The following is a 15,384-nucleotide window of genomic DNA, read 5'->3' on the forward strand; positions in this document are numbered from 1 at the left end:
ACTCCTGTATTCTGTTCCACGCAGCACATGCACACTGTAAGAAATGAAGACCAGAAAGGGGCTAGAAAATGAGAACGTTTTCCCACTACCCAGAAGCAACATTATGGATCTTTCCAGAAAGATTTTTATACATATATAATAATATATAAGGATATCCATTCTATCACAGATGGATACACTATACTATCATATCACTACACATGTGTTTGCTTTTATTATATCTCATATCACATAATCACATATAAGGTCCCAAGCCATTTCTTAAAAGGCTAGTTGTTGTTCAGTTACTCAGTCGTGTCCAACTCTGTGAGCCCATGGACTACAGCACGCCAGGCTTCCTTGTCCTTCACCGTCTCCCGGTACTTGCTTAAACTCAGGTCCATTGGGTCGGTGATGCCATCCAACCATCTCTAAATGGCTATGGACTATTCCATTGTATGGCTGAAGAATATTTAATCAGTGTTTTCTTATTATTGGGCAATCAGATTTTTGTTTTTTAATGCCAACAGTGCTACAATGAATATCCTTGAATAGTCATCTTTTTTTTTCTTGTCTCTATAGTACAAATTCCTATATGTGAAAGTGCTGAGTCCAAGAGTATGTTCAGCTTTAATTTTCGCAGAAATTGCCAGAATGCTCTACAAAGACAACTTCACTTGAAATTACCCTCCCCAACAGTGGGTGAGAGCGCTGGTTTCTCTTCCTTGCCAGCAGCAACTATTAACAAATTGTTGAATCTTTGCCCATCTGATATTGTAAAAATACATTTTCTTGACATTTGAATTTGCATTTTTAAAGTTATAAATGAAAGTAATCATTTTGTCAGTATTTATTGGCCATTGGGATTTCTTGCTCTGAGAACTGCTGATTCATGTCCTGTCTCATTTTTCTGTTAGCTTCTTTATCTTTTCTCATTGATTTATAAGAGCTTTTTGTAACTTAGGAAATTACTCATAAGTCATATAATGTGCAAATTTTTCACTAGCGTGTATTGTCTTTTTACTCTGTTTATGGCAATTTTTCCTGCAGGGACTTTGTTATTTTTAGTGAAATATATTGATCCTTATTAATATATTTCATTATTAATTATACTATCTATTACATATAATATATTATATTACCTATCTTCTTAATTTTGTGTTCTGCATGGAAAGGCTGTCCCCATGATTAAAAATTAATTCCCCCAAATTTTAGTGTTGGATTTTTTGTGATTTATTTTTTACATGTATATCTTTGGTCCATATAATATAAGAGACATACAGATTTCATCTTATTTTCTCCAAGTGACCAGACAGGTACTTCAAAACCATTTTTTTGAGTAGTCTATCTCTTTTTTCTTGTTTTGATTGCATATGTGACTTTAATTATATTTTAAATTTTCATATGAATTTAGGTGTATTTCTGAACTCTGTTCTATTTTGCTCAATCTATTTTTCATCCAGAAACCAGACTGTTTTAATTATTGTTGCTTTATAATATGTAAATATTATATAATATATAATCTTTGGTAAAGCTCGTAACCTTTTACTCATTAATCATCCCCCCCACCAGAGTTCTAGCCACTCTCACATGTTTATTTAAACTAATGAATGTTGAATGAGTGTTTACTATGTGTCAGGTTGTGGGCTAAGCACTAGGGATGCAGTAGTGGGTAGAACAGGGAAAATCTCTGCCCACATGGTACTTCCATTCTAGCTGTGTGAGAGAGCAATTCTATTAGTCATTACAAACAGGGTCAAAGGCTGGTAAATGAGATGGAGAAAGGCAAAACGACCAAGTAAGATAGGAAGTGGGGAGAGTGTAAAACCAGGTGGTCCGGGATAAGTAGGAGTAACATGTACAAAGGCCCTGAAGTTGGAGGCCAGTACGCCTGGAACAAAATGAATGAGAGAATGAGAGGAGATGAGGCCAGAGGAGTAACAGGGAGTGCTCAAGGAGGGCCTTGAGGGCAAATGAAAAGATTTGGGCTGTTTCTCTGAGCAAGGTGGGGGGCCATCGGGGCAGATAGAGCAAAGTGGCATCATGAACTGCCTTCAAGTTCCAAAAATTGATTCTCTAGGTATTTTGGTTGGGCTCATTTTGAAATATTACATTAATTCATGGAGAGCAATGTCTTTATAACCTGCATCCTCATATCCAAAAATAATGTATGTGGCAATATTATACATGCATAGAGTGACAAATTGATGTGCTTCTGGGAATGTATTCTACAGATATAATTGCATACACAAAAGTGGCTAGGTACAAGCGTTGTTTCCAATGGCAAAAGAGTGGAAACAGTGCACACATTCATCTGTCTACTAGTGTGGGACTGGCTAAGTACATTTTGATGCACATACACAATGGAATAATATGCTACTCAGAAACGAATAGGAGAATTTTTCTGTACTGATTCAGAATGATCACCTAGATATATTGAGAATAATAGCAAGGTATGGAGTGATGTGTATAGTATGACACCATTTGGGTAAAGGGGAAAGTATATATTTTGTATGAATTTACTTTGCTAGTGTAAAATATCTTTATAAGAATACATAACAAACTGCTAGCAGTAGTTATCACTAGGGAGGGCAGTAAATAATTTGGAGACAGGTATACAAATGAAATTTTTCTCTGTATCCCACTTTCTGTCTTTGGACTATTGAGCCACATGAATATACTATTTTATTCAAAAAAATAACTGTAAATTTTAATGAAACAATATATCTTTGTGTTAGGGCCATTTTGGTAATGTATTTGACATTGACAAACAGTTAGTAGGGACTGAAGTCATATACAGTGATCTGTAGGATGAACATACATGTCCAGTTGTAAAATATACAAATAGACAAATGTTAGGTCAGATACACAATGTAATCATTTCTCTTCCCCTATCCCCAAGTGTTTTGGAAGAAGAATAAAGCACAAAAGGCAATTTTCACATTATTGCAGTACAGGTGAGCTAGAGAGTCCAATCTCCTGACCTGCCAATTACAGATTAAGGCCTGCGTTGAATCAGTGGGCTGTGTAGTGTGTTAAAAGATGATGTGTCCTTTTATGTTTAAAAAAAGTATTCATTTATTTATTTGGCTGTGCTGGATCATAGTTGTGGCATGTGGAATCTTAGTTGCGCCATATGGGATCTAGCTCCCTGACCAGGGATTGAACCTGAGACCCCTGCATTGGGAGCACAGAGTCTTGGCCACTGGACCACCAGGGAAGTCCCTGATTTTTTTTTTTTAAAGAAAAACTAATATCTAGTAAGAGCAATCAGGAGTGTGGGGTAGATATCTGAGATGAGAATACAGTGTACAGTTCTGAATTGGGTAGTTAGGAAGGCTCACTGAGAAGGTAACATTTAGGGCAAGATGTGAAGATGGGGAGGCAACTGGTGTCTGAGAGAAGAGCCTTCCAAGCAAAGAGAACGGCTAGTGCAAAGGCCCTGAGGCATGAGTTTTCCTGGCCTATTGAAAGTTCAGTGAGAGGGGGCCAGTGTGGCTGGAGTAGATAGAGAGAGGGAGCGTGGGTGGTGCAGAGGAGGCGGCAGCTGCCACAGGGCTTTGTGAGCTCTGCTAAAGACGGTGCCTTAAGGAGATGGGAAACCACTGGAGGGTATAGAGTCAAGGAGTGAAATTTGCTCTTCAATTTTAAGAGCATCCCTCTGCCTGCTGGGTGGAGAACAGGCTGTAGAGAATCAAGAGCAGAAGCAGGAAGGCCAGGGCCAGAATGATTCTGTTACTTCTCATTTCACTCCCAGAAGCATTCTTAGAGCTGATATTCAAACTAGCTATTGGTGAAGAACTAACATTCAGCACAGAAACAGAGTTTGTAAAAGCTCATTTCTTTTACAAAGTCTGTAAAAGCTCAATTCTTATATGTAATATAAGAATTACAAACACTCACTGCAGAATAGTTGAGAAAAACAGAAAAATCTATAAGGGAGAGAAAATTTACCAATGCTACCTCTTAGGTACAACTCCTATTGACATTTCGGGATGTTTCCCTCTCAACTTCGTGGTTTTATGTAGTTAGTTGATAATATGCGCGTGCATTGGTATTCCACCTGATCTCTTAACCTAATATAAGAAGCATTTTAACCGCTAGAAGAATTATGTATTCTAATGGAAGAATAGTATTCTATTTTATGGCCATCTAAAATTGAACTCAACCAGTCCAGTAAATAATGCATCATTGAAGATTTTTATGCAGAAATTTTTATCTGCATTTTAGATTTGCTTTCCCTAAGACAGATTCAAGAGGCAGAACTAACAAGTCAAACAGAATGTGTTTTAGATACTCATTTTCAAGCTGTTCTTCAAAAGGGTTATGCCTATATAAATTCCCATAGGTTTACTAAAGCCATAAAAAAACCTTTAAGAAGAAAATCCTTCATTAGTCTCGACCTCTTAAAGAAAAATAAGTTTTAAAATGAGAAAGTGTCAGAATTTCACACATCATATGCATAGCAGAGAGGGTGAAAAATCAGATTCTGAGGATGAAAGAATCATTAGTTTTTAGACCAAAGCCGCAGTTAAATTATGATCCAGCTTGAGGAGTACATATGAAACCAAATGCGTGTGGGGTGTGCTTTATAGGCAGAGAAGTAGTCATCACTAAATATATGTGGTTGCTAAGAGACTAAACCGGGGACTAGGAATTAAATTTAACACATTCTCCTCAAATTGAGTTATTCCAGGACAAGCCTTCTTTTCTTTCTAAATGGTATGACATGGAGATATTTGTGACAAATTGGTATTCAGCCAGAAGGAAAGAAATATGTAGAGATGAGATAGGGAGTCGGAAGTACTTCCTTACTCCAGATCTACCACTTGACCCTTTCAAGTGGGAATACTATGGCCTATCTTGTCTACCTCACAAAGCTTTTATGCTAATAAATGGCAAAGTGACATACAACCATAGGGTGTTATTACCATGTTGAAGTCTCAGGCACTCTGCGTTGGAAACATATATAATGAGATGCTTTAATTCCTCTTGGTGGATTTGTCTTATATTCCATTATAGCAAATTCGATGATCTCCTTTTGGGGGAAATCCATTCAAAATGGAAGTATAGTAGTTCAGGTCATCATTCTGAGCTCCCAATGAAACTGAAATTTCCTGAAGGGCAAGGATTGTGTCTCATTCACTCTTGTGAATAAGTGCCCCAAACCCCGTGTGAGGAGGAAACAGGATTATACATCCCTGTCTGAGCTCGGTCTTAAAGGTATTAATAATACATGAGAGATGAGGGCAAGATGGAGCCCACGGAGCACTTTCTTTCCTGCCTCTGACTTTACCCCACCTCCATCTCACTGTTCGTTCTTCCCCCTCAGCTGCCAGACAAGCTATTGCTCAGCCCTCAAGTCTCAGGAAGGTCATCCTTTCTAGTACTTTCTCTGATGCCATCATCTAATCCCAATTGTTCATTTGCACCCAGGACACTTCGTTACAACACTGTCTCATTGGATGCCACTATGCCCTTCTCCTGCACTTCCTGGCCAGGCTTCTTGGGCTTTCCCTGCCAACTTATCTCCTGTGGATCTACTGAAGCACCCAGGACAGGCTCAACACAAGATCTTTGAATAGTGAAAAGGATGAGTTTTCAAGGGCCCATGTCACAAAAGGAAGCGAATAGAAATGAAGAGAGAAATAAAGCCATTGTGTACTTTGGCTCCAGAAGCACAGTGATAAACTGATCTCTCTGCACAGATACATGACTATATACCATCTACTTAAATGCATTCATCCATACATAGGACCGGTATTCTCTTGGTAACACAAAAATGTTGAGAAGAGCAAGAAGTTGAGGTTGTTGAGCCTGATACTGATCATGCCGAGGTTTTAGAGCAGGGAGTCTTCCCTGGTGGCTCAGACAGTAAAGAATCCACCTGCAATGCAGAAGACCTGGGTTCAATCCCTGGGTCAGGAAGATTCCATGGAGAAGGGCATGGTTACCCACTCCAGTATTCTTGCCTGGAGAATTCCATGGACAGAGGAGCCTGGCAGGCTACAGTCCAGGGTTGCGAAGAATCGGACTCGACTGAGCAACTAACACACACACACATGCATGCGTGAGTGCATGCACACACACACAGAGAAGAGCAGGGGCTTTTTCCATCTGGTCTGCCGAAATCCTCTACCAGAAATCGAAGTCAGTGGTTTTCAGTTGTCTGGTGATTCTGTAGCAGTGGGAAATCTAATAAATACTGCTGTCTGTGAAAACCAGCCTCAAAGATTCAAATTTCATTCCTCTGTGGTGGGACTTGGGCATCTGTACATTTTTAAAAGCTCCCTGGGGGATTCTAATGTGCAGCCAGGCTGAGAACCGCTGCTCTGAAGTGTCTCGGGTTGAGATGACGGATCTGACTAATTAAACCTCAAGGCTGAGCACACTGGGCTTCCTGGACATCTGCACAGAGTCTCTTGCTCTCTCCCACGCTCTCACTCTCGTTCCCTTGCTCTCTTGCTCTTTCTTCTATGTATCCAATCAATTGCTTTGGAGTGACTCTGCTGCTTTGCAGCCCGTCTGGTAAGAACTCAGATCCCAATGGTTCACATAGAAGCATCCTGGAATCTTTAAACCCAGGCCATCGTGGGGTAAATCAGGGACTGTGAAAGAAGGACACAAGCCACTGGGTTCCCTTTCCTACTTCAGCTTGTGTTATACAAGTGTTCTCATTAATGGGAGGGGACAGAAGAAACCTAGAGAAGACATTCCCTTACTGGGATTTGCCAAACCTTCATACAGTTTCACTCTCAGAATCAGGTATGGACCTGGTACAATACCATCTGACGCCCAGATGCTGCAGAGCCAGTAAGCATCCTCAGCTGCTCCAAACCAGGCAGTTCCTGCTTTTTTTATTACAAGTCCCAGGAGCCTAAGGAGCCATGACTCTTGGACTGAGGTGTCTCAGTATTAGTGAGACAAAAGCACTCTCTACATAAGATCGTCCTTGCATGGGGTGAGTCAGTTGAGGTACTTCTTCAAAAGTCAACCTCTGTAAGTTCCCAGACAGCTGAGTTCCTATTTCTCAACCCTCACTGCATCTCACAGAGGGATGGTCATCCAGCTGGTGCTCAGTGAGTACAGAAGACATGCCCTCCAGCTCCTCGATATTTCAATAGACCACTGAAATCCCGTGATTGCCTGATTAGCAGCATCAGAAATGGTTACTCTAGAGACACACAAGCCCTGAGGTTTCTTCCACAGGCCTGCTTAGAGCTGTAAGTTATGAAGCACCAGGGACAGGACTGAAATAATATGGATGCCTCCCTGGTGCCATGTTGTTCTACTGGGGCATCTTGATGATCCAGGAGGTCACAGAAGACCTTGAGCTGCTGGCCCCCAGCATCCCCACACCGATCATCTCCCTGACAACCAGCAGGGACCACCTGACTCATGCATATTTGTTTGAAAGGTCTGAGCCCGACAATTTTCCCAGAGTTGCATTATCTTGGGAGCGGATTCAACTGGTACTCCACTCGACTTTGATTGCCACAATCAGGGCCTCAGCCATCATTAGGATGAAAAGAAGTAAAAAGCTGGTCACATCATGATACTTTTCAGAAAATATCAAATAGAAAAATTCTGCCCTGCCTTTTATCTCCGTGTCTTGGGTCCATTTCCTTCCCCCACCCTGTATCGTTGTGACATCGCATAACCGAGATTTTTATGCTAAGGAAAAAAAGTTCTATGAGAATGCTCTTTCCACTCTCTGAAAATGGAAGAAGCTAATCAGAAGGCTTTTTGCTGGAAGGAAGCCCTATTTCTGTTTTCACTGGAAGATTCTCAAAGCAATTTCTCAGGGCCATGATGTTCCTTTCCCCAACTTGCCCTACCTAAAATCAAGGAACTCTCACACAGATACATTTTGTGTAATTCCATGAAGTAGATACATTTGATGGAATCTTTTCCTATAGCATCATTTCTTGCTAATTTTGAGTTGTGCCATTGCCCTGCCAGATAACACAGATAACATGACTGTTAATAACATTGGCCAGCCAGGACTCAGAGGTCCGTGGGCCAGGACTGAACCACAAGAGTGCCAGTGGAGGAGGCTCTTGACATCCATGGTCATTTCTGAATTTGATATCGTACTGGCATTATGGCTCCCAAATTCTATTTTTGAGTTGATTTTGTTTTTCATCGTCTGCCAGAAATGAAGCCAGCATTTTTGCAGGTTAGGAGGCTGTAGAGTTTTAGGAAACTGCCCTGATGAGTTTTAGGAAAACTGTCAGAGCAGTGCATTGGTTTCCTTCTGTCTGATACTGAATTTAATTCCAACATTTTAGACTACTGAATCTGCCTAGATTAAATAGCGTGTGCGCATGCTAAGTCGCTTCAGTTGTGTCCGACTCTCTGCAACCCCATGGAGCTCGCCAGGCTCCTCTGTCCATGTGATTCTCCTGGCAAGAATACTGGAGTGGGTTGCCATTTCCTTCTCCAGCGGATCTTCCCGACCCAGGGATCGAACCTACATCTCCTGCATTGGCAAACAGATTCTTTACCATTGAGCTACCAGGAATTTGCAGATACTGCTAATTGTGATAATAATATTTCTTCATTATGAACTAGGCACTCATATGCACAAAAATCCACCATCTACAGTTCTAAGTAGATACAAAATTTCCAGACCTCACTTGGCCAAATTTTACAAAATGAAAAAGAAAAGACAAAAGTAAAGATGAAAAAGAATCAAACAAAAAATTCGGGTCTTTTTCCCATTTGCTAGTGTCTGAGTTCTGTGAGTGTCACTTTTCTTCTCATCATTAAGTGGGAAGGATAGAAGATTTAAAAAAAAAAGAAAAGAAAAGACACAAATGGAAAGCAGAGGCGCAGGAAGGGAAGAGGCAGAAAGGAAGAGCCAAGTAGTGAGGCGACAGAAGCAGCGCCCCCGGGCCTGCTGTTCCCCTTGTTCGCCAGCAGCCCTGCCAAATGTGGCAACGTGCAACCATATGAGATGCTGTAAGCTGACCCAGCAGCATTGCCCATCATCCGGGCCATAATGTAACTCCCTCGAACAAACACAAACGCCCTTCTTTGTATATAAGGAACAACAGCCTCAGGCCTTAGGAACCTTCTGGGAGATGGGGAGACAAGTGTTAACAGAGAAACAATCGGAGGAAGCAAAGAGTTAAGTGCAGTTGTGTGGAAGGCCAGGATGCTGTGCGGGCGGGAGGGTTAGGGGGAGAGTTAGAGCCAGGCGATGTGTGTGGGCTGATGGGGGTCTGGAGAGAATGCCAGAGAGTGGTGGGACTTTATCAGCCTTGAGGGTTGGGCAGCAGGGATGTGTGCAGACAGGGAAGAAGGGCAAACGCCTTCTAGAGGCATCTTTCTCCTGACACTGCTCTGTTATGTGGCAGGGGCCTCTGGGGGACAGCATCTGCACTTTTCTTCAGGTGCTCAGCTATCATTTAAAATCAACCTGCACACATGTGTCATTAGTGAAAGAATCCGCACTTTTTTTCAGAAAGGATTATTTGTCCAACACGTGGAATATTCCCTTTTCCTGTCAATGTGCAGCTGATTTCCTGCCACATTTTATTTCTTTCTTTTTCCCATGAAGACTGTATTCTGCAGTGGATTTCAGCAGCCTCCATTGATGGACTCCTCCTCCCGTTTTGGGTGTTACATTGTTGTTTGCAAGGTGATCCTGCTAAAATGTGGACGGTTTATCACTTCTCTTTGCCACTCTTCCATCTCTGAGAGCTGTGGTTAAGTCAGAAGGCTAAGGGGGCACAAGAGAGAGAAAGTAAACTCCCATTTGTGATATTGGCTGCATTTCACTCACTATAAGACTCAAACCTCCAAACCAGACAGGCATACAAATGGTCTGGGACTCCATTTTAAAATGCTGCTTAATGTCTGGATTTAACACACACACGCACAGACACACACTCACACACACAGATGCACACACCAGAAATTTATGGTTGAAAGAAAACCAAAAGCAGATGTCTAAATGCTATAGCTTCTTTTATGTGTAGACTAAAAAAGGTGTACCGGTGAAGACAACCCACAGAATAGGAGGAAATATTTGCAAATAATTTATCTGATAAGAGACTTGGATCCAGGCTATATAGAACTCTTATAACTCAATAATAGAAAGATAAATAGCCCAACTAAAAAAATGGGCCAAGGCTGTGAATAGACATTTCTTCAAAGGAGATAGACAAGTGGCTAATAAATAATGCAAGATGATTAGCACCATTAACCATGAGAGAAATGCAAATCAAAGCCACAGTCAGATACCAGTTCATACCTGCTAGGATGGCTATAATATAAAAGATAGATAATAACAAGTGCTGGTAAAGTTGGGGAGACAATGGGACTCTCATACTTCCAGTGGGAATGGAAAATTGTGCAGTTGCTGTGGAAAACAGTCTGGCAGTTCCTCAAAAATATAACCAAAGAGTTACCATACCACCCAGCTGTTCTACTCCAAGGTATCTACCCAAGAGAAATGCAAACGTATGTCTACACAGACATAGCAGCATTGCTCATAATAGCCAAAAACTGGAAACAGCCCAAATGCCCACCAACCACCTCATCCTCTGTCATTCCCTTCTCCTCTTGCCTTCAGCCTTTCCAAGCATCAGGGTCTTTTCCAGTGAGTCAGCTCTTCGCATCAGGTGACCGAAGTATTGGAGCTTCAGCATCAGTCCTTCCAATGAACATTTAGGGTTGATATCCTTTAGGATGGACTGGTTGGATCTCCTTGCAGTCCAAGGGACTCTCAAGAGTCTTCTCCAACACCACAGTTCAAAGCATCAAATCTTCGGTGCTCAGCCTTCATTATGGTCCAACTTTCATATCCATGCTACTGGAAAAACCATAGCTTTGAATATATGGACCTTTGTTGGCAAAGTGAGGGCTTCCCTGATAGCTCAGTTGGTAAAGAATCTGCTGGAAATGCAGGAGACCCCAGTTTGATTCCTGGGTCGGGAAGATCCGCTAGAGAAGGGATAGGCTACCCACTCCAGTATTCTTGGGCTTCCCTGGTGGCTCAGCTGGTAAAGAATACGCCTGCAATGTGGGAGACCTGGGTTTGATTCCTGGGTTGGGAAGATCCCCTGGAGAAGGGAAAGGCTGCCCACTCCAGTATTCTGGCCTGGAGAATTCCATGGACTGTATAGTCCATGGGGTCGCAAACAGTCAGACATGAATGAGGGACTTTCACTATGTACACTATGTACTGGCAAAGCTTTTTCATCTGCTACCTAGATTTGTCATAGCTTTTCTTCCAAGGAGTGAGTGTCTTTTAATTTCATGGCTGCAGTCACCATCCGCAGTGATTTTGGAGCCCAAGAAAATAAAATCTGTCACTGCTGCTACTTTTTCCTCTTCTATTTTCCATGAAGTGATGGGGTCATATGCCATGATCTTAGTTTTTTGAATGCTGAGTTTTAACCCAGCTATTTCACACTCCTCTCTCACCTTTGCCAAGAGGCTCTTTTCTTTAGTTCCTCTTCACTTTCTGCCATTTGAGTCGTATCATCTGCATATCTGAGGTTGTTATTTCTCCCAGCAATCTTTATTCCAGCTTGTGCTTCATCCAGTCCAGCATTTCTCATGATGTATCTTCATGTAAGTTAAATAAGCAGGGTGACAATATACAGCCTTGATGTACTCCATTCCCAATTTTGAACCAGTCCGTTCCATGTCTGATTCTAACTGTTGCTTCTTGACCCACATACAGGTTTCTCAGGAGGCAGGTAAGGAGGTCTGGTATTCCCATCTCTTTAAGAATTTTCCACAGTTATGATCCACACGGTCAAAGGCTTTAGTGTAATCAATGAAGCAGAAGTAGACATTTTTCTGGAATTCCCTTGCATTCTCCATGATCAAATGAATGTTAACAATTTGACCTCTGGTTTTTGTGCCTCTTCAAAACCCAACTTGTACATCTGGAAGTTCTTGGTTCACATACTACTTGAAGGATTTTGAGCAAAACCTTGGTAACATGTGAAATGAGCACAAATGTACACTAGCTTGAACATTCCTTGGCATTGACCTTATTTGGGATTGGAATGAAAACTGACCTTTTTCAGTCCTGTGGCCACTGCTGACATATTGAGTGTAGCACCTTAACACCTTCTAGGATTTGAAATAGCTCAGCTGGAATCCTGTCACCTCCACTAGCTTCATTTGTAGTAATGCTTCCTAAGGTGCACCTGACTTCACACTCCAGGATGTCCAGCTCTAGGTGAGTGGTCACACCATTGTGGTTGTCAGCTATACTCCGATCGAAAGAACATGAAGGGACAAAAACCAAATGACTACTCAACCACTGTGATTTTCTAGTATCCATCAAAACAGTTTAAAATGGTGCCCATTTATTTCCACGAACCAGTCCTGTTGGCATAAATGATCAATGGGGTGAGCACACCTTATAACGCAGTTTGTTGGCTAATAATAATAATGCTGTCAGCGGAGGAAGCTGTCTTAGAAGACAAGAGTCCCAGGTTGGGAGCGAGTGGTGCCTCACTCAGTAAGAGCATCTCCTTGAGACAGAATCATTTTCGTGGGTTGAAGCCAGGCTGAGTTATTCAAGAACAGAGGTGAGACATCATCACTCTATCACAGAGTCTAGATGAAAAAGATTAGATTTCTGTGCTCCCCAAACAAGTTCACATTTTACACACACACATACACATTCTCTCTCTCTCTCAAACAATGTACCACTGATTCCTTAAAATGTGCTTTTTTGAGTGTTTATTACCAAGGATCCAATAATTCCTCTTTTGAAAATCCATTCAGATGTTTATCACAGTATTCCTTAGATTGGTGAAAAATTGCCCCAAATTGGGGGATGTGAAATAAATCATTCTACTCTCATAAAGCCATTGAAATGATGATGGTAAAATTGTGGTTTTCAGACTATGTTCAGTGAAAAAACCATTTCCAAGGATGAAGAGTGTGATGTGGAGATTCAGTGTAGGTGTGTGGAAATGTACACAAATAAAACTAGCAGTGACATTAAGGCATTGGGAGAGCAGGTGGTTTTTTCCTTTCTTTCCCCCCATTTTTCTGTAATGACCTTTTATTACTTTTAGGAGAAAACGATTCAGAAAATTTTAATCTTGTATCTTTATAAGATTTATATTATATTTAATATAAATCTTTAAATTTGTAAGAATTAAATGGCACTTTCTCCTTATAGAAAAGAATTATGACTGAACTTTCGCCTGTATCTTCTGGTTGCATGCAAATCACGTGAGATCTTGTTTAAATATGGGATCTTAGCTAACAGATCTGGGGTGGGCCTGAGACTCTGCATTTCTAACAAGGTCCCACATGATGCTGATGCTGCTGGTCCATGCACAACGCTTTGAGTGGCAAAGGGTCTAAGAGTTTCTTGAGAGAAACTGGCTAAAAATCAAAACCTAAATCAGACAAAAACACTGATTGAAGACTATTAGGTTCAAGAAGTGGTTCCTATAAATTGGTACCATGGACAGCCAGGGAGCCAGACTTCCCCCTAGGGTTTTCTTTTCCCCCAAAGATGCTTTTATTCAAGGACATAAGCTCGAGAATGTCAGTTTTCCATATCATTGCATATTTCACCACATTTAAATTAAAAGAAAATTCTGGTGAGATTTGCTTGTTTTTCAGTTGCTCAGTCTTGTCTGACTCTTTGTGATCCCGTGGACTGCAGCACACCAGGTTTCCCTGTCCGTCACCAACTCCCAGAGCTGAGACTGCATTCCTGATCTGGTGAGATTACTTAGAGTGAATAAAAAGGTCATTGTTTTGTCCCTGTCAAGTGACTTGAGTTGAGTTCACATATCCCAGGAACCAATACGTGATTCCTTCCCTTTCTACAAATTGCCACTTAGCTGTTGGTTTCCACAGAATGAAGCAATCGAGAGTCAGGAGCCCTTTTCTGTGAAATGTGCAATGCTTTCTCCCTCTCTCCCAAGGGCTTTCATCAGGCAACAGCTCACCTGAGCTTTCTCTAGGCTGTCCCCACAACTAAAACGTGGAGAAGCTTTTCTTCTCAGCTTCCCTCAGGTTGCTCATGGCCTTTGCATGTTGCCTGTGGAATTGCCACACTGTTCACATGGGATTTGTACTAGTTTCCTACCACGCCCATAGCAAAGTACCATAAATGCAGTGGCTTAAAAGTACACCAGTTTATTCTCTTACAGTGTGGAGGCCGGAAGTCTGAAGTCAAGGCACTGTGTTCCTTCTGAAGGCATCAGGGGAACATCGTCCCTCCCTGGTCTAGGAGCATCACTTGCACCTCTGTTTCTGTCCTCGCATCTCCTTTGTCTAACTCCAACCCTCCTGTCAACATAGTCACAGGCTCTGGGGATGAGGTTGTGGACATCTTTCGGGGGGGGACATTATTCAGTTTATTACAGTGGTCTATGCACAGCTCATAGGAGAAGGCAATGGCACCCCACTCCAGTAATCTTGCCTGGACAATCCCATGGACGGAGGAGCCTGGTAGGCTGCAGTCCATGGGGGTCCCAAAGAGCTGGACACGACTGAGCGACTTCACTTTCACTTTCATGCATTGGAGAAGGAAATGGCAACCCACTCCAGTGTTCTTGCCTGGAGAATCCCAGGGATGGAGGAGCCTGGTGGGCTGCCGTCTATGGGGTTGCACAGAGTCGGACACGACTGAAGCGACTTAGCAGCAGCAGCAGCAGCAGCATGCACAGCCCATAGCTACTTGCCCCTTGTTGAGTTTTTCTCTTTCTATTAAGTAGCTTTATCATTACCCACAGTTGGCCTTAGTCAAAGTTATCAATAAGAGAGTGGTGTTCTGTTGGTTCCTGTAAGCATACTATGTCAGTTTTCTATGGCTACATAACTAATGATCACAAGCATAGTGGCCTAAACCAATGCAAATGTATTATCTCATAGTTTCTATAGGTCAGGAGTCCAGGGTCCTCTGCCCAGGATCTCACTGGCTGAAATCAAATCATTGGCAGGCCTACGTTTCTTTTTAGAGGTTCTGGGGAAGAACGTGCTTTCAAGCTCATTCATTGAGGTTGTTGGCGGAATTGAGTTCTTTGTGGTTGTAGGACGGAGGTCCCCACTCCTCGCTGACTGTCAGCCAGGAGCCTTTTTCTGAGTGTGTAAGGCATCTCACATTCATTTTCACCCAGTCCCCGCCATCTTCCAGCCAGCAACAGAAAGGTGAGTCCTTCTCAGGCCTCCACCCTCTCTGCCTTCCTCTTCTCTCTCAAGCTGAAGAAAGCCCTGCAGTTTTAAAAAATTGTGTTTTATATTGGAGTACAGTTGATGAACAAATAAGATTGTGTTAGTTCCATGTGTACAGCATCTTGATTCAGTTATATGTGTACATGTATCTATTCTTTCTTGGATTCTTTTCCCACATAGGTCATTGCAGAATGTTGAGTAGAGTTCCCTGTGCCTATACAGTAGGTCCTT

General features: G+C 42.0%; 1 non-coding gene across 1 annotated transcript; it reads right to left on the reverse strand.

Moving 5' to 3' along the window:
- Positions 1 to 3,126: 3,126 nt before the first annotated feature.
- TRNAG-CCC (transfer RNA glycine (anticodon CCC)) lies at positions 3,127 to 3,199 on the reverse strand. Its single transcript has one exon. It is a non-coding gene; the product is annotated as a tRNA-Gly (tRNA).
- Between the last annotated feature and the right edge of the window lie 12,185 nt (positions 3,200 to 15,384).

This window comes from Capricornis sumatraensis, chromosome X (genome assembly GCF_032405125.1).
Source record: "Capricornis sumatraensis isolate serow.1 chromosome X, serow.2, whole genome shotgun sequence".
In the NCBI taxonomy this organism is placed as follows: domain Eukaryota; kingdom Metazoa; phylum Chordata; class Mammalia; order Artiodactyla; family Bovidae; genus Capricornis; species Capricornis sumatraensis.